This window comes from Pinus tabuliformis, chromosome 4_2 (genome assembly GCF_031772625.1).
Source record: "Pinus tabuliformis cultivar Carrire ecotype Pingquan chromosome 4_2, CPIR1, whole genome shotgun sequence".
Taxonomy (NCBI): Eukaryota; Viridiplantae; Streptophyta; class Pinopsida; order Pinales; family Pinaceae; genus Pinus; species Pinus tabuliformis.
In genome coordinates this window covers 918,192,630-918,213,743 of record NC_142304.1, presented here as the reverse complement: position 1 = coordinate 918,213,743, position 21,114 = coordinate 918,192,630, and positions in this window count along the sequence as shown.

Genomic DNA, 21,114 nt, shown 5'->3' with positions numbered 1-21,114 from the left:
GAATATAATTGCATGTTTTTAGATTAAAAAGAATTTTACTTAGAAATCATTAGAAATTGAAATATCAATTCTCATCACACACACACAAATTAGGAAACTGGTCCCATTATCCCCAGTCGGACCCACCATCCCAAACAGAAAAGGAGTTGCTTTCAAGGTCCGGACCGAGGGGGTATCCCCCTTGTTGTAGACCCAATTTTCGTGGCTTCAATAGGCATGTATTCCAAGATAAATGTTGGGAAAAACTTCCTAGTGTGGGTGTTTATTTGGTTTATTATGGATAATGAAATTGGCAAAGGAAATGGCAAAGGCTTTGGAAATGAAATAGGCAATAATTGGCATTTTATTTATGAAAATAATGCAAAATAGGAGAAAAGGAAGGTGAAAGGTCACCATTTTCATGTGAGGAGGAAAATGAAGGAAAATAGTGGAAAATTAAAGAAATTAGAGGCCTCATTGATAGAAAGGTTTATGAGGACCAGTTCATGGTTTTTGTTTTTGTTTTTGTTTTGTTTGTTTTTTGTTTTTTGTTTTGTTTTGTTTTCTGTTTTTTGTTTTTTTGTTTTTGTTTTTTGTTTTTTGTTTTGTTTTTTATTTTTGTTTTGTTTTGTTTTGTTTTGTTTTTTTTTGCTTTTTTTTTTTTTTTTAATTTCAGTTTTAGCTTGGAGCTCTCTCTATTCTCTCTCTCTCATACTCTTGTACACTTAGAAGTTTTCTTAGAGCAATCTAGAATTGGATCAAGGAAAGTAAAGGAAGGAAAAAGAAGGCAAGGGGAAACAAAGATTAAGCAAGGAAGAGCATGATAAAGTAGCTACAACAGGATTACTTACATGTATCGATTTGCATGTGTGATTTTCTTGCTAGATTTGGAATGCATGGTACATGCATGTGTGTATTTGGTTCTCTTGCTGTCATTGGAATTGGTCTTGCTAGGTGTGACAGTGGATTTGAACCTTTCCTTGTAATTTCTGGATAGAAATGGTGCGATGGGGTTCTCTTGTATTTGGTTGAGCTGTATTGCTAGATGTTATCGAAGCTGAGTGTGGTGGTCTCAGGAAAAATCACAAGGCCTAGGAATCCCTTGACCGGTAATGGTGGGATACATGGTAAAGCCTGATTTTAAACCTCCTTGTTAGGCTTAGGAATCCCTTGACCAGTTATGGCAGGATACAAGGTAAATCCTAGAGGTATATGCTCTCGTGAGGCCTAGGAATCCCTTGACCAGTTATGGTGGGATACACAGTAAAGCGGAGAGAGTGGAGACAGACAAATTACTCACAATTTAGGTGGAGAGATCTAGAGGCATCCATGCTTGTAAGGACCTAGTGATCCCTTGACTGATATATGGTGGGATTGTGGTAAAGTCTGTATGGTATGTTTATTGTTTGGTCCTAGGAATCCTTTGGTGGGATAGCGGTAAATCTTGAGAAAGCCTTGATTGGTTTGTTGTGAGTCCCACATTCATACTTGGAATATGACATTGGGGGATTAGCTGAAAGACAGAGTTGGTTCAACCTAATATATGGTCGGGTGGTACGTGGATGTCCTAGACTTGGTTGAATTTTTTATATGTCAATAAGAGCTCTTTTCCTCTGTATTATTTTTAAATGTTCTTGTTAATATGTGATCTTAATGGATGTTCTATCATTGCTAATATGTTGGTTATATGCTGGTCATAAGTATGGTTTATGACAAACTTGAGTTATGGATCTCATTATGTTTTTATTTAATAAATGAATGAAAAAGTAATGCATGAGCTAATAGATGATATTGTATCTATTATGAGAGGGCACCAGGCCTTCTTAATAAATCTCAGATAAGTATGATGTCCCTATGCTCAAGTGTGTTTATATGACCTGCATATTACATGTTCATGATGTATTTGACAAAATATCTATCATGGATAGGCCTAGTTAGATCAGGTCCTTATTCAATTTTTGTATTTGAGGCCTTGTCATCATGTTATCTATCATTTCTGGAAGTTTCATGAAGTTTTGGAAAGTGGCCTGAGTCATGGACCTAAAAAGGTGGATCAGAATCTAGGGTCAGTGGCACATAACTGCCTGAAAAGGTTGCAATCACATGGATGCTTTGTTGTGCATGTGACTAGAGGGTTTTAGTCACATGGACGGATTGTCATCAGTGTGACTGGGGCTCCAAATCAGTCAAACAAAAAGTTATCTCAGGGGTTAAGCACCTAGAAGGGTTGGTTGGCTGCTAAAGGTCCTATAGCATCTGAGGAAGGCTAGATTGGTCTTATATTATCATTTTCACTTCCTTAAATTTACTTGGGAAGTTGAATCATGCCATAGTAACTCTTCATCTCATGTTTACCCCGGTGGACTGGTTATTTATGGTAAATTTGGGAGGAGGGTATTACAATGCCAGAAGTAGTGGAAGGATCCATAAGGTGATGGAATAAAACCTAGAAACATGCATAAAAGAATCCTTTTTAGTAATATGAAATAACTGCATGAGATACTGCCTACATTGCAGGGTCTATTTTTGCAGACATATCCTCATTTCATTGAACTAAAAGCCTATTATCCTACCTAAGAGGAATTGCTTCCATGCTGGAGGAGTCATTCTCTCTTTAAGTATAAGGAAAGCCAAATAATTTACATCAAAGCTTAGTCAACCTTGCATTATTAGTTGCATGAATGTCTTCCACTAGCTTCCTAGCATTGCGGGTTAATCCCTTGATAGTTTTACATAGCACCATAGAGCTGCTTGCAGTATTGATTTGGAGTCTGGAACCCTTGGTAGGTCGAAGAAGAGGTGGATACCTTTGTGGGTTCTCTGTAGGTTCACGACAGAGTGTGGGTGAAGGAGATCCTATGTCTACACAGTTGGAAATTCCTTATTTTGATACGGGAAATTTCTAAGGGCCTGGAACTCTTAGGAGTGGCCTTCATGCAAGCTTAGGAAGGGTAGCAGTATAGGGAACCTTAATAATCCATCGATGCCAGTATTGATCTATGGAGTTTTAAGTATTAATTTTTGTCTTTATTATTATGTTTAGATTATAGAGAAGGCTTACAAAGTTTTTGTCAGAGCCTTTCATGTTAATATTGCCATTATCTTTTCTATAGCTCTTTGTTAAAATTTCATCAATTAATTTATTTAATAGGAACATAGCCATCTGACATAAAGAAAAAGTCTATCTAGCAATGGTCCACTAAGTTATCTGAAATGGTGGCTCATTTAATGGGTATCCTCCAGTTTCACCAAGGGGATCTTATGATTTCAAGGTATGTTATTTTACAATGTTTTCTCGGTAGATCATGGAACATAATAAATTCTATTTCTTGAATGTATTCAACAATGAGTCTATCACCTCTATTTGCCACACCTAGACAAAAATTGTGGAAGATAACTTCAGATATGTTATGTGGTTGACATTATCTTCATCAAGCAAGGGTTCACTAGAAAAAACTTTCAATCTTTATTTGCAGGTTTAGTTTCCTAGTTTCCTTATACGGTTCTTTGTTTCAATTTTTGTCTTCTGCTGTTGGGTAGGGTACAATCATGGTATTTATAATCGACTTCATTCATAATCCTTCTGGTTCTTTTTGATACATTATATTGAGTATAATAAATTTACAATAGAGAGTCTTACCTCTATTAGTGCTTTAACCTTGAGATGCAATGGTGTTTTCATCTGAGAACAATGAAGAGATTTCAACCTTTTGTATGAATGTTTTATCTCTTTATAAAAATAGGGGCAAGATAAAAATATAAGATTTTGTTTCAAAGGCTAGCAGGCTTTAGATATTTGACTTCCCAATGCAAGCCAAGAAGATTCTGCATCTTAAATATGTTGAAAAGTGTAACTAGGTTTGGTATTCATAATGACATGTAATTATGATTTTTGTAAATGATGAAAAGAGGAAAATAAAATTATTATTTCTTTATTCATGGGTTTCATGAGAAAGATATTTTATTTTTAGATGGCTCCCTTTGAGATCCTTAGGATTTGTCATTAAAGTCAAAAGAGTCAATGTCATGTATGGAGAGCCCTTCTTGGGCATGTTACAAATGTATACTGGTTTATAAGATTGTCAAATATCCCTCCATGAAAAGCACTTATTTCTCCTTTGAAAGTTTCCTTCAAGATGAAGCAAAAAAATCATGTCATATCACCTCTTTGGAGACACACCGGTTCGAGATAACATGTTGGCTTATTTATGTAGACAAACAACTATATAGCGGCATGAAGGATCTTCGCATCAGGATAAGGAAAACTAAGTTCGATATCTCTGAATTCAAATGACCTAGTTCATATATCTTTGTGGAGACTACATTGAAATAGTTCAGAAAGTAAAGGAGACTACAATTCAGTACTGTCTTATAGTCAAGGGAATTTAGATCCCCCTGAAATTCATATCACAGAAAAAACACAGTTCAGATGGAAGGGAAAGCGAGGAGATGAAGGGACATCAAAAATTTTTCTAGGGATAATATCAGAAATAAAAATTCATATTTTGTGAGAGAAGGTCTTGGTACTTCAGCAGAGGAATAATATTCAGTCAAGGGTATATATATTATAGATTGATGCTATGAAGAGAACACAGTTTGGTGCAGTTATAATAATGTAGTTCGGTGCTATAAAGGAATTATAGTTCGGTGATAGACCATAGTGTTTCGGTGATTCTACAATGGTCACGTTTTGGTGTCATTGCATTGACATGCTTCAGTTCCATCTCTAGTGTATCTACAATTCATTGAGGAGATGATCTTAGTGCTAAGAAGGTCGAAGAGGAAGAGGAGTTAAGAAGAATAAAGGAGCAGGAGGTAGAGAAATAGTGTCTTGGTCTTGGAGTGGCTAATAGGTCAAGGGTCTTTGTCTTGGTATTTGTCAGTTGGAATCCCTATAAGAATAATTTGTGTGAGTTTTCCTCTCAAAGAGTGAGAATTTTTGGCCTTGGCTGATAACCTACATTCCATGTCTCTTGTCTATTTATGTTCATACACTAGTAGATGTTTGATGAAGAATATCAATAATAGCTTAAGAAACAACAATATCCTAATATAATGAAGTAAAATGCACTCACAAACAGTTACTAATCAAGAGAAATCACCTAATTCATGACGCCCTAGATTTATCAACATGGTTTCAGAGATAAGGTGTCAAATTCAAGAAAAGGGCATGCAATCAAAGAGACACTCTAGGATCAAATCTTGAGAAATACACCAAACCATGTTGAAGGATATAAAAGAAAAAGTCAAGATCTACATCAAACCCTAGATTGAAGAAGAATTCTACACCAAAAAAAATTTTGGATCCTCTAGTCATCATTATAGGACCTCAAAGATCCTCATCAAGTTAAAGAAATATACAATGCAAGATATGGTCATCCAAGGGAAGCATTTATAATCTACACTCGTTCACCACCGAGGAAGTCAAAATATCTTGAAGATAAAGAAGGCTAAAGGCATTGTCATCATATTCAAAAGGATATAAGGAAATTTCCCTCTCATTGAAGCAAGCATTATCTAGTTATCCTTAAATATCATCATCCAAGGAAGCATCAAGACATCGTCATCAATCACCATCAACAAGGGAGCTATATCAAAAGGTGTTGTAATCATAAAAGGGGCAATATCCTTTTATTAAATAGGGGATTTCATTTGGAAGAAGATCATCCAAAAGGGCACTAATACACCTTCGTCAATCACCATCAAAGGGATCAAGTTGAAGATTTCATTTTCACTTGTCAAGTAAGTATATTTTATTCTATAATCTAAATCTGATAAAATGACTTCATTTTGCGAGGAGATCTATAAACTGGTTGGGTCATCAAACTTCCTTGCATGGAAAAGGAGAATAAACATAGTCCTTGAAAAAAGTGAAGTCATTGATTGTATCAATGGAAAAGTATCCTCTAAATACATGGAAAGGAACCAAAGGGCTCAAGGGATTCTTATGAAATAAGTCAAAGGTGCCCTCATATAGAAGAATTGGATACATCAAAGAGATATATGATAAAACTATTCTCCGAAGATGTTATAAAGAAGGTCACATCACTTAAATCTGATCCACACAAATTGAAGGTATCAAAGGATAAAGGGTTATCTTCATAAGATCTCAATTACAAGATTTGGGAGATATAATCCTCATTGTTCTAAATACACTAATTGATGAACAAGTTAACAAATGTCTATGAGGATAAAAAGGCTATCCCATTCAACAACATGTGGTTTCTATGAAAGATAGGAGAAGACATGTCGAGGGAAAAAAGAATTCACACATTTTTCAAACGGAAAGAAGAATGTTGTGCTAATTCTCCTCATCAGAATATAAAAATGTGCTTGAGATTTGACTCCAAAATAGCAAGTAAAAGTATGAATTTTATGTGTTTTTACTTAAGTTAGTTTCATGAAGAAAAATTAAAACATGAGACCAAAACACTGAATGGAAGCATGCATCAAACGGTAATACACCAACCATTGATAAATGAGTTCACCCCTCCTGGGCTCCATCTCCTCGAACTAGCTCAAAAGGCATGACCCCTTTTCATTATGCTCAATATCAAGAAAAGAAGAGTGCATAAGCTGCTGAAATGGAATGGATAGTTTCTCCTTCAAAGAAACAAATTCCTACAAAAGTTCTCACTCCATAAACATGTTAACCTACAGTTAAACATGTAAATCTTCAGCAAGCAAAAGCATCTTACACCAAGGCCCCATACTCCAACTTTCAAGAACATAAACAATACCACAATCCACTTGAAGTACTTAATCAATTCTCTTTATCCATACACATATAGAGAAAAGAAGAAATAAAGATACAACACTGCTATAATGGCTTCTGTAGAAACCACATGGAGGCTGGAAGACCCCTACAAGGTCATCTCCATATTCAAACTCCCGCATAAACTTAATCAACACTCTGGTTGACCATAGCACCCATAGGCTTCACTTTGCAAAAAACCTATCCAGAAGTGCTCCTTTGCTCCTGAAACCTATTCCAATGAGTTAAGAATACCCAAAAATGGCAATCTATCCTCTTTTTGCAACTCATTCGGTCAAAAATTGCCTTAGTTATGACTTTTGCCAATCTCTCCACAATTTTCTCCTCCAAATCTGGCTTACTACCAATTAAATTCAATATCCGCCATTAAAACTGGCAGTTTCGCTGAAATCATCAGTTCTGCCATCATTCCCACCTATCTCACGGTTAAGGGATGAGTAGTCACATGCAAAGTGGTGGTCCAGTAGTTAAGGATATAGTTCCACAATGTGGGATATCATAATTGCTATCGTAATCGATTATCGGTCGAGAGATAGACATCAACACTCCTTTAGAAACTGCGATTGCCGATCTAGCAGACCTGAAGAGTTATAAATTACAACTCTAAAAATATATCATGTCCAGGAGTTATCGCAGTTGGAACTCATTGCATTTCAGTATAGGTGATCACTGCGAGAACCATATTGCAAATCAAAATCATTTTCTGCAATTGTGATATGCGATAAATCACATCGCAACCGGGCTTCACTAGGGGATGATTCTAATCATTATGCAATATGCGATTTCTATTGCATCACATCGAAACCTGCTCTGTGCTTGGGGAAAATTATTCAGTACTTGTCCACCTCCTATATGTGATTTGCGGGGGCCAATGGAAGCCTGCCACTTGGCGCCTCCTGATTCGCTGGGACCTTTGCCATGTCATCTAGTCAACCCTGAACTTTGACTTGCTCTAAATTCTGCATACGAGCTCAGATTTGAGTATCATTTGCACCGTTGGATTCAGAATGATGAGATATTCAATTTGAAGCTAAGCTTATCGAGATTCTAGACACTTTTATTTTTTGGCAAATTTTGAGCTCTTGATCGCTCTTCCCAACTGAAAAAATTTTGGTCTCCAAAAGTTTAAATAATCTACAATTTCTCTATACTTTTTCTACACTGCAAGTGTCCTATAGGTCATCCTTCCTTCTCCTTCACCTTTGTTCTTCGGAGCCATAAGTGATGAGCTGACACCTGTCCTTGTCACTATGGCCATCCACAACAACATCCTTCCCAAGATTAATTCCAAGAAGATGAGCACCTTGGAATTGCTTATCTGCAACATTCTTATCAAGCATAAGATCCTAAAATGATTTGCCAAATGAACTCAATAAGGTTAACATAGTGAATACTTGTATAACTTGAGTGCTACACACATTTGGAACATACTAAATGTGCTACAACTACTCATACAACAATTTTAAAATGCCTTTTTTTTTTACAAAATGGAATAAACATGACTCCCAAAATTTCCATTTAAATTGACTATCAACAAGCCAAACTAGCATTTTAGTTTCTTAAAGAAAACATTGTTGCATATAAGTGATTTATTTATGAACATCACTTTTACAAATTACCCAACTAGGGATATGAAACTAGTGCAAAACAAAATTTACAAACTTCAGCTGGAAAAATAGTCTGTCCATTTCTTACCCAACCAGGTAAATGAACCCTCTATTTGAACTTTGTCTTCTTCTGACGCTGCTTCAGGGATGGTCACATCTTGCACCACTTTTTTTGTTGTCACTTCCTCTTCTGGTGCTTGCATGATTTTCTTTCCCTTACCAGGATGAAGTTTGGAAACAATTCCCAACACTTCTCGACCCAATGCCCACTAATATTGTAGTGAGTACAAAAGTTCTTTTGAGCTCCTCTTGGCTCACTTTCCTTTATCCTTGGATGAGATTTTCTCCTTTTGGTCTCAATTCCAGTAGACATAAACATCTTCTTGATGATTGCTTTCCTTTTATCGCACTTATCTACACAATGGTTAGATGAAAGGAAAAAGGTGCATGGAAACATTTTCCTCAACACGTTATTCAGATATACATGTTGTTTTCCATCAAGAAAAGTATTCTAATTAACATCATTCGAATTAACAGAACAGTTATACCTCTGTTTGCTGTCCTTAAGCTGCTCGCGTGAGGAACTTGCGTGGAAAGAAGAACTTTACTTTCTTTCTTCAATTTTTTCATCTCTCTTTAGAGACATTTTGCACTTCAAGTCATCCTTATGCTTGAGGAACCAAGCGTGAACCATTTCTGGATGAAAATCCCAACATCTTTCCTCCTCATGTCCTTTCTTATGGCAAAAGGAACACGATATCCATGAACTGTCGCTAGAAGACCACTCTCCTTTTCCAACATAGCCTAAGCCTTCGTATTTAGGGCTCTCCTTGGCTGCAATTGGATTTTTAATGCCTTTTTGGTTTATGCCAAGGCCTCCTCCCTTGTAACCCATCTTGGTCAAGAGCTTGGATCCAATGCCTTACTGTGTTTTTCAAAGGCTGCAAATGAATTTACATCAATACTTTCACATAAGGAAGAAGCATGTAAATTCTTACCATTTGCTTCATCTTGTAATTGATACACGAAGATGTTTTCGATTTCCCTTTTCATTTGAGATGTGTCCTATTGGACTCTTCAGCTCTCTTCTTTCAGCTCCTCACATTTGGGTGCTGATTGCACCTCATCTTCCACATCATGTGGAAAAAAGGTACAAACTTGTCCATCTACCTTCTTAGAGGGACTTTCTACACTAGCATATTGCATAATAGTTGTAGAAAAACATGAAGATTGTGGAGAATATGGTGGTTTATCACCATTCTTGTTGCCTTCTTCCCTTGGAGAACATTCTCCTCTTGGAGGTCTAGAGCTTTCACCTTGCAATTTGGTATTCCTCTCTTCATAGAGGACTTTCACCATTTCTTTCATGTCTAAGAGCACCCTTTTAAAAGACTTCACATCCTCTAACATTCTTGCAGGCTCTCCTCCTTGGGACATGATTTTCTTGAAGCTTCTACTACAATTTGAGGTAGAACTTGGTGGTAGAGATTGTAACAGTCTTGCTCTCCTTTCCAAAACCTTCTCCTCAATGACCTTCAAAACAAATTCACTTGTAAACAACAGTAAATTCATCCTGTCACAAAGAAAACCATAGCTTTGATACCAACTTAATCTGAATTGGGATAGATTAGTAATGTTGTGCTAATTCCCCTCATCAAAATATAAAAATGTGCTTGAGGTTTGACTCCAAAATAGCAAGTAAAAGTATGAATTTTATGTGTTTTTACTTAAGTTAGTTTCATGAAGAAAAATTGAAACATGAAACCAAAACACTGAATGGAAGCATGCATCAAACAGTAATACACCAACCATTGATAAAGGAGTTCAGCCCTCCTGGGCTACATCTCCTCGGATCAACTCTAAAGGCATGACCCCTTCTCATTATGTTCAATATCAAGAAAATAAGAGTACATAAGCCACTCAAATGGAATGGCTAGTTTCTCCTTCAAAGAAACAACTTCCTACAAAATTTCTCAGTCCATACACATGTTAACCTATAGTTAAACATGTAAATATTTAACAAACACATGCATCTTACACCAAGACCCCATACTCCAACTTCCAAGAACATAAACAATACTACAATCCACTTGAAGTACTTAAACAATTCTCTTTATCCATACACATATAGATCAAAGAAGAAAAAAAGCTACAACACTACTATAATGGCTACTGCAGAAAGAACATGGAGGCTGGAAGACCCCTACAAGGTCATCCCTATCTTCAAACTCCTTCATAAACTGAATCAACACTCTGGTTGACCAGAGCACCCATAAGCTTCACTTTGAAAAAAGCCTATCCAGAAGTGCTCATTTGCTCCTAAAACTTGTTCCAATGAGTTCAAAATGCCCAAAAATGGCAATCTAGCCTCTTTTTGTAACTCATTTGGTCGAAAATTTCCTTAGTTATGACTTCTTCCAGTCTCTCCACAATTTTCTCCTCCAAATCTGGCTTACTTCCAGTTAAATTCAATATTCGCAGTTAAAACTAGCGGTTTCACCAAAATCAACGGTTCTGCCATCATTCCTTCTTATCTCGTGGTTAAGGGCTAAGTGGTCACATGAAGAGTGGCAGTCTAGTGGTTAAGTCTACGATTCTACAGCCTTGTTGGATATCACAATCACAATCGGCTATCGGTGGAGAGACGGACGTCAACACTCCTTCAGAAACTAAGATTTCCGATCTAGCAGACCTGACGAGTTATAAATTACAACTCTGAAAAAATATCATGTTTGAGACTTATCACAATCAGAACTCATTGAGTTTCGCTATTGGAAAATACTGCTAGAACCATTTCACAAATCGCAATCATTTTCTATGATTGTGATATGCAATAAATCACATCGCAATTGAGCTTCGCCGAGGGCAGATTTTAATCATTATGCGATACGCGATTGTGATCGCATCGAATCACAACCTGCTCTATGCTAGGGGCCAATTTTTCAGTACTTTTCCACCTCTAATATGCGATTTGCGGGGGTCAATGTCAACCTACCACTTGCCACCTCCTAATTTGTTGGGACCTTTGCCATGTCATCTAGTCAACCCTGAAATTTTTCTTGCTCTAACTTCTGCATACGAGCTCAGATTTTAGTGTCATTCACACTGTTGGATTCAAAATGATGAGCTCTTCAATCTGAGGCTAAGCTTATCAAGATTCTAACACTTTGATTTTTTGGCAAATTTTGAGCTCCTGATCAGAGCATTATAGGAAAGATTGTCCTAAGCTTAAGAATGGAAATAACAAGGAAGATAGAGAAGAAGTCCATTTCACCGAGGAAGTGGAAGAAGTTGAAAGAAGGTTGTCCAGGAAAGAAGAAAATCATTAGAAGTAAGATCTCGTGACATTGCCATAGGAAACATGAAGGATGTTTGGAACAAAATCTACGACAGTCAACTATGAAGGATATAGCTTTTGGGAACCTCATTGGAAACTTAATTAAAGGAAGAAGTCATCCAGGACAAGGCTCATCATACATCAAAAGGGTAACATCTATTGAATAAGGATATGCAAGATCCTTAAGATTCTCCGATCGAATCTTCATCGGAAGATTCACCAATATAGAGAGGAACAAAGTGTTGGGATGATGGTATGATGACATAAGAGATGAAGCAAATAAAGGGGTTGAATCTCTTTTCAATCAATGAAGTTGCTGAAATAAGACTAGATGACCTAAAGGTAAATGAGGTACATATGATTGTATTCAATATTACAAAGTCATGTTGTATGGTTGCAGGTAACATGGATCACTGCTCTATCTTGAGAAGTATGATCAAAGGAAGGGGACCTCCTCCTTTGAAAGGATGTTAGAATGCGTGGGTCACACTAGATGAAATCAACATAATATGTCCTCATATGAAAATGAGGTGGTTGACAGTAATTAGAGGAAATCTGATTGAAAGTTCTTGGGAATGAAATATGTGAAGAAAGAAAGGAAGAGATCATAGACTATGGAACCATGGAAGAAGACATTCAACATTTGAGACCAAGAATATTTGACTAGGAGATCTCCCGGAAAGATATGAAGACTCTAATGGAAGTATTAAAAGTATGGAGACCCTTGAAAATGGATATCTTTGGGAGATATGTCAACATGTATGCATGATGTTGATGCAAACTGGAAAATGTCATGATGAAAGACCATCACAAAGGTAAATTTTGATTTAAGTGTTCATTTCTTATTTTTGAACAAATATTTGGATGGGCATATGTAGGACTTCCAAAGAAAGAATTTTGGATGTCTTCCCAGAGGACCATGTAGAAGGATATAAGATCCTTCTAAAGAAAATGGTATGAAGAAGGCAACATGACATGAAGCAAGGCCAAATGTAGACTAATGAATCACTTTCTTATGAAAGGAATGATGACAATAATGACTCATGAATGAAAGTGATGGATGTTATGTGCCCTATGAAGGAGTTCCAAATGATGAAGACTCCGTAAAAAAGAAGAAATTCATGACATCAAAGGGAGGAGTTCTTCAAGTAGTTGATTGTCCCATCATCTCCACCTGAGGAGATGTTGTAGGTCCCTAATGAAGAGGGAGCCTGAAAACAAGTTTCTTAATTGGAAGAAACTTGGAATTCCTAAGCCAAGAGGGAGCTTAGGTACATTCCTTCAAGAGGAATGAGTACATTCCTTTATTGGAATTGACATGTCCTCCCTAATTGAGAGGGAGAGATAGACACATCATTCTGGCCTTCACCTGGGGAGACAAAATATAGGATTGGGTAAACATATGGCATCCGATACTCTTTGAGCATGTGATAGGGAATCCAAGATAAGAGGAGTTATGAAGGACCGCTATTCCTTGAGGACTGGATATCCAAGATAAGAATAGTCCAAAGAAGGTCATACCTCGCGAACAGCTGGTTAGAGTATGTACCTTGAGAGACAATGATTATGGTGTCCATAAATCATTGGTCTCACTAGCATTGTGCTCTGATATTGTGGATAGAGTTGTTAGTCAAAGCCTTGCTATGTGATAACGCTGGTTGACATGATGCTATACAGATCGGTTACCAATCCTATTCTTCTTATGAGAAATTCTTCAGATTGAGAATGACCAAGTATCATTATGAATACCTCCCTAGTTAAGAGGGAGTGTTGAAAAGTGTAACTAGGTCCAATCTTCATAAGGACATGTAATTATGATTTTTGTAAATGATGAAAATAGAAAATACAATTATTATTGCTTGCTTCATGGGTTTCATGAGAAAGAGATTTTATTTTTAGATGGATCCCTTTGAGAGCCTTAGGATTTTTTCTGTATTCAAGCTTCTGTGATCCATTTTGAATTAAAAAAAGTCTTTGAATTTGTTTAATTTAAGCCTTAGGACTTGTAATTAAAGTCAAAAGAGTCAATGTCATGTATGTAGACCCCTTCTTGGGCATGTTACAAATGTATAGTAGTCTATAAGATTGTCAAATAGCCCTCTAAGACAAACACTTGTTTCTCCTTTGCAAGTCAGCTTCAAGATGAAGCAACAAACTCATGTTGGCTCACCTATTTGGAGACACACTAATTCAAGTTCACAGGTAAGCTTATTTATGTAGACAAACAACTATATATAGGTGTGAAGGGTCTTCAAATTAGTATAAGGAAAAATAAGTTCGATCTCTTTGAATTCAGATGGCCTAGTTCGAATATCTTTGTGGAGATTACAGTGACATAGTTCGAAAAGGAAAGGAGACTACAATTTGGTATTGTCTCATAGTCATGGGAATTCAGATCCATAAAAAATTTAGATCACAAAAAATACATGGTCTAGATGGAAGGGAGAATGAGGAGAGATGAAGGGACAACAAAATTTTGTCTAGGGCTAATCATAGAAATAACAATTTATATTTTCTGAGAGAACGTCTCGGTACTTCAATAGAGGAACAATATTCGGAAAAGGGTATATATCTTACAAATTGATGCAATAATAATACTATAGTTCGATACTATAAAGGAACTATAGTTCAGTGATAGACCATAATGTTTTGGTGCTATTAGAATGGTCACATTTTGGTGTCATTATATTGACATTCTTCGGTGCCATCTCTAGTGTATCTAAAATTTGTTGAGGAGATGATCTCTATTAGGTCCCTACAATACTAGTGTATTCCCTTTTCATTATTGTCATTGTAGCCCCTTATTGTTATTGTTGTGCCCATGTTGTCCCCATATTGTTATTATTGTGCCCCATAGAAGCCCACTATTGTTATTATTGTTCCCTTACATTATTATTGTTACGTCGGCTCTGATTATATTGTGACCCCTTAGACTCCTATATATATAGAAAGGAGGTCTTGTCATTTGTATCATCCAAGAATTGTTCATTTGTGTAATACAAAGGAGGTTTCCCCCTCAGAGAGGCTACTTTTGAAGTCGTTGATCTATCTCATTCTTCTATTTTGTGAGTTGGTTGCAGAACAATTGGTAATAGAGCTTTCGATTCTAGGCTTTCGCTACTTCAAACAGGTCATCGTGGAATTTTTCGCTATAACTTTTTTACTACAAAGCTTCAGAATCTGAAATTAAAATCCATTTGAGCTGACATCATGATGAACCTCAAGACGAAATTTTAGATCTTGTCCTGCTATATTTATAGAGATATGAACTAAGATGGATGATTTAATGAAAGGCGTGGAAGCTAATATGAATGGAGTGGAAGCTAATATGGATGGCATGGAAGCTAATATGGATGGTTTAGAAGTAGACATTGAATATTTGAAGAAAGACATGGAAGGTTTGAAAGGAGGTTTCGCAAAGCTATTACAATAAATGCTTCCTAATGGTGAAAAGGTAGTAGAGGAAACTCGTGATGAGAACAAAATAAATGTTAGTCATGATTTCATAGACTCTAACGTTGGATTAAGGACCGATCATGTTCCAAATATCAATATGAGGAAGTTTTTTGGCAAGGATATCGTAACATGGATACTACAGATGGAGCAATATTTTGATCTCCATAATGTGAAAAACACACAAAAGGTATGCATTGTGACTTTATATTTGGAACTCAATCCATTCGTATGGTATCGATGGATTTTCTCTCATAAAAAATTGTCACTTGGGAAATTTTTACGAAAGAAATGATAGCACATTATGAGGATACAAAAAGCAACACCATTTTTAGCCATTTGATAAATCTCAGAAAAAAGAGTTCAATGGTGGAGCACATTGAGGACTTCCAAAAATTGAATATAAGGGTAAAAGATATTTTAGAGGATCATAGGATTGATGTGTTCATAGGGAATTTAAAGGATAACATCCAACATGAGGTTCGTCTTTGGGAGCCAGATTCATTAGAGAAGGCATTCAGGTTGGCAAGAAAAAATGAAAGAAAAGTTATGGCAATAAGGAAGCCTACCAATCAAATAGAAATATGGAAGTGTTGTTGCCCTTATCATTCCACAACCTAAAAGGTTGACACCACAACAATTGGAAGAAAAAATAGAAAAAGGGCTTTTTTATAGTTGTGATACTGAATACACTAAAGATCATAAGTGTGCTGAGAAGAAACTATTTTACATAGATTGTCAAGATGAAGAAGAAAAGGAACAACAAACATCAAAAGAAGAGGATACACACTAGAAAAAAACCCTAGAGAAAGAAGAAATGAATTCAACCATATGTTGTAATGCATTGGCCATAATTATCACTCCTCAAACTATCAAGATAGAAGGACATATCAAGAAGAAAAAGGTAATAGTGTTGATTGATTTGGGTAGTACCCATAATTTTATTCATTGTAAGATAGCGAAAGAATTGAATTGCTTCCTATATCTAGCACTAGAGTGTCAAGTGATGGTTGCAAATGGAGGAACGATAAATTGCTCTGGAAAGTGCCATAATATCAAGCTATCCATGGGAGAATATGTGTTTAATATTCCAATGCTTTCCATTCCAATCGGTGGTGCTGACGTTGTACTAGGAGTCAAATGGCTACAATCTTTGGGCATGATAGATTTTAATTTTCAAGAACTTTTCTTGAAATTTTTTTTACAAGGAAAATAAGTCGAATTAAGGGGTATCACAAGGAAAACATGAAAGATAATCAGCTGTAATAGCATGACAAAGCTTATAAAGAAAGAAAAACGTGGCTAATTGCACAATTATGTTTGCTAGAGGTTCCCATATTGAAATCATCTATTTCTCCCGATCTCCAAAAAGTCTTGGACAATCATTCCAAGGTATTTGAGACTCTAAAAGCCTCCCACCTATTCGTGATCATCATCATGATATTAATTTGATTCCAGGAAGTTTTCTTCCAAACATCAGGCCTTACAGATATCCCTATGCCCAAAATAGTGAAATTGAATGTATGGTTACAGAAATGCTAAAGTATAGTACAATTCAACCTTGTCAAAGTTCTTTCTCCACTCTAGTAGTATTTGTGCATAAGAAGGATGGATCATGGCACATGTGTCCAGATTAGGGAGATCAACAACCTCACTATTAAAGATAAATTTCCCATTCCTGTCATTGATGAATTATTGGATGAATTGCATGGAACAATTTACTTCACCAAGTTGGACCTTCATTCAAGATATCATCAAATCAGAATGAATATTGAATACATTTTGAAAACAACATTTAGAACTCAAGAGGGTCATTATGAATTTTTGGTCATGCCTTTTGGCCTTACCAATGCACTTTCAACATTTCATGGTTTTATGAATTCCATTTTCAAACCCTTTCTTATAAAATTTGTGTTAATATTTTTTGATGATATACTAATTTAAAACAAGTATTGGAAGGATCATGCTCACCATGTTGATAGAGTGCTCAAACTATTGGATGAGAAACAATTATATGCAAAAACCTCCAAATGTTTCTTTGGAGTACAAGAGGTGGAATATTTGAGTCATATTATATCTCATGAAGGTGTTAAGGTAGACCCTAGAAATATTAAATCCATTAAGGAATGGAAAATCCCCACATCCATAAAGCATCTGCGAGGATTTCTCGGGTTGATAGGGTATTATCGCAAGTTGGTTAATAATTATGGGAGAATAACAGTACCTCTAACAACATTACTAAAGAAAGATGCATTTTCTTGGACTCCAGAAGAAACGGAAGACTTTGAACATATTATAGAGGCAATGTGCCAAGCACTTGTCTTAGTTACTCTAGAATTCACAAAAACCTTTATTGTGGAATGTGATGCCTCAGGAAATTGAATTGGTGTTGTTTTAATTCAAGATGAAAGACCCATTGCTTTTGAAAGCCGTCCAATCAACGGAAAGTATTTACAAAAATCTATTTATGAGAAGGAAATGTTGGCAATATTACATGCACTTAAGAAATGGCGACCTTACCTAATGGGAAGACACTTCAAGGTAAAAATGGATCATGGTAGTCTTAAATACTTTTTAGAACAAATATTATCTTCACAAAAGAAATAAAAATGGGTCACAAAGATGTTGGGTTCTGACGTTGAAATCATCTACAAAAAAGGGAACCAAAATGTTGTTACAGATTCACTCTCAAGAAAGGATGAGGATGTGGAAGCATTTCTTTGTGCCATTTCTATTATCCAACTAGATTGGATAAACGAAGCAAGGGATGAATGGAAGAATGATGAATAAGTGTGGGAACTCATTCAAAAGTTGCAGTAATATCCCAGTATATCTTATACATTTAGTTGGAAAAATGATTCGTTATGGTACAAAGATCGCTTATACCTATGTAAGAATTCCCATCTCAAACAAAAGATTCTTATGGAATTGCACACCTATCACTTAGGAGGGCATTGACCACATGGTTAAGAAGGAATTTTTTTAGGATGGCCTTAAATCTGATATTCAAAAGTTTGTTGCAGAACGTTTGGTTTGCCAACAAAATAAAGTTGAGACAATTAAGACCCCATGTCTATTACAACCTTTATTCATTCCAAGTCAACGTTGTGAGGAGGTTTCAATGGATTTTATCATAGGTTTACCCAAGTCTGAAGGAAAGAGTGTGATAATGGTGGTAGTTGATAGAATTACCAAGTATGCACACATTTGTGAAATATCTCATCCATTTAAAGCAGGTATAATTACTACTTCATTTATGGAAACAATTCAAAAGCTACATGGAAATAGAAATATTATTGTAAGTGACAAAGATCCTATTTTCATTGGAAATTTTGGACATAATTATTTTCTTGTCTAGCTACTAATTTAGCTGATAGCTCATCTTATCATCCTCAATCTGATGCGCAAACTGAGATAGTGAACAAATATTTAGAAGGATATCTTTGTTGCTTTGTATCTAATAAACATACACAATGGGTCAAATGGTTGCCTCTAGCTGAATGGTGGCATAATACTTCCTTCCATACTATAGAAAAAGTGACCCCATTTATGGCACTTTATGGATATCATCCACCACCCATCACATCATATTTAAGAGAATATTCTAAGGTTTAAGCAGTGGAAGATCACATCGAGCATCAACAAAATGTTATCCAACTCTTAAAGGATACCCTGACTTTGGTGCATAATAGAATGAAACAACAGGCAGATCAACATCGCAATGAAATAAGTTTTGATGTAGGTGAATGGGTATTTCTACAAGTATAACCATACAAAAAAATGTACCTCAAGCAAGGTAAGAAGGATATATCACCAAATTATTATGGTTCCTACAAGGTGTTGCAAAATATTGGTACTATGGCATACAAATTGGGACCTCCTGCATCTTCCTGAGTGCACACAATTTTCCATGTTTCATGCTTAAATAAGGTTATAGGTGAAAATCTCCCAATTCAAACAATATTTCTAGAACATTATGAGGAAGGAAAAATAATATTGGAACCTGAAGCAGTCATTGAAACAAGAACTTGACAACTACGAAATCGATCAATTCCAAAGGATCTAATCAAGTGGAAGAACTTACCCACTAAATATTCTACATGTGAGGATGTGGATGTTATATAGAAGCATCCAAAACTACTCAAGCTTGAGGACAACACTTTTTTGAATGAGAGGGGAATGTTAGGTCCCTATAATACTAGTGTATTCCCTTATTATTATTGTCATTGTAGCCCCTTATTGTTATTGTTGTGCCTATATTGTCCCCATATTGTTATTATTCTACCCCAGAGAAGCCCACTATTGTTATTGTTGTGCCCTTACATTATTATTGTTAGGTCGGATCTGATTATATTGTGATCCCTTAGACTCCTATATATATAAAGGATGTATTATCATTTGTATCATCCAAGAATTGTTCATTTGTGTAATGTAAAGAAGGTTCCCCCCTCGAAGAGGCTGCTTTTGAAGTCACTGATCTATCTCATTCCTCTATTTTGTGAGCTGGTTGCATAACGATCTTAGTGTTAAGAAGATTGAAGAGTAAGAGAAGTCAAGAAGAAGAAAGGAGCAGAAGACAAAGAACTAGTGTCTTGGTATTGGAGTGGCTAATAGGTCAAGGGTCTTGGTCTTGGTATTTTTCAATTGGATCTCTATAAGAAGAATTTATGTAGGTTTTCCTCTCAAAGAGTGAGAGGTTTTGATAGCCTACATTCTATGTCTCTTGCCTATTTATATTCATACATTGGTAGATGTTTGATGAAGAAGAACACTAATAACTAAAGAAATAAAAAGATCCTAATATAATGAAGTAAAAGGCACTCACAAGCAGTTACTAATCAAGAGAAATCACCTAATTCATGATGCCCAACATTTCTCAAAATAGTAGCTTCTATCCACCACAAAGGTAAAATTTTCCATTAAACATAAGAACAACTTTGCTATTGGGATTCTTGAATGTTTTTATAGTACCTTCACTAAATGGGTCATGGTCTAGCTTCATTATGGGAATTAAAAATTTATAGAAATTTTCATTGAAGTAAGTAATGCCAATTTTTATCTGGAGTGACAGAGGGATTATTACATACCCCTTCCCTTTTTCAAGTCATGCCAAATGTGTTTGATAGCTCATCTAGATTGTGCTATGGTATCATGATACCTAGTTTTTGGTTAGATACTCTAACATTAAAAATATAATTTATTGGTACTTTTGTAAGTTTGCCAACTCAACCAAAACAAAATTTGGGGAAAACACAGTAGGATAGTGGATGAAATATATAAAAGTGAAGAAAAATGAAGAGACATGCATTAATTATGCACAAGTCCATGCAACTATTTCAATTGTTGGTGTAGTTTCTATGGATGTTGCAGTTGCAACTGCAATTGCTACATATTTTGGTCGTGGTGAGAGTAGTCAATCAAAGAAAAGTATGGAAATTGCATCCAGAGCTGCACTTGTAACAACATAGTGTGTTAAGATTACAGGGTTTATGGGAGAAGATAGGGAACAAATTGAATCCATGGTAAGCTATTATGCTAACGTAAAAAGTCCTGGAGATATTATGACCCTAGCTTTCGTGGCAACCACAAGTACTCAATTTTTCTTGAAGAACAAACCTTTCAACCAACTAACATCCATTTCAGAAAACCAAATAGAGTAGCATTCTTAGTTAAAATGTAGTCATTGATTACATTAATCATTGTTCCCGCTATCACTTTCGAGTTTATGTTTGCATGATGAAATTAGAATATGTTAATTCTAGCCAAAAGTTGACTTCCATAATATCCTGTTCGATATTGCACACAATATTGTTACTAGTTTGTCGATTGTTGTGATGAATTCTTTCATTAAATTTTATCTTCGTCTATGCAATCAATGTTTTATCAACTTTTACATTTCAATTACATTTAAGCTTCCTTTTGTGAATGTTATTTAATTCCAAATCCAAAACCTTGAAACTGTT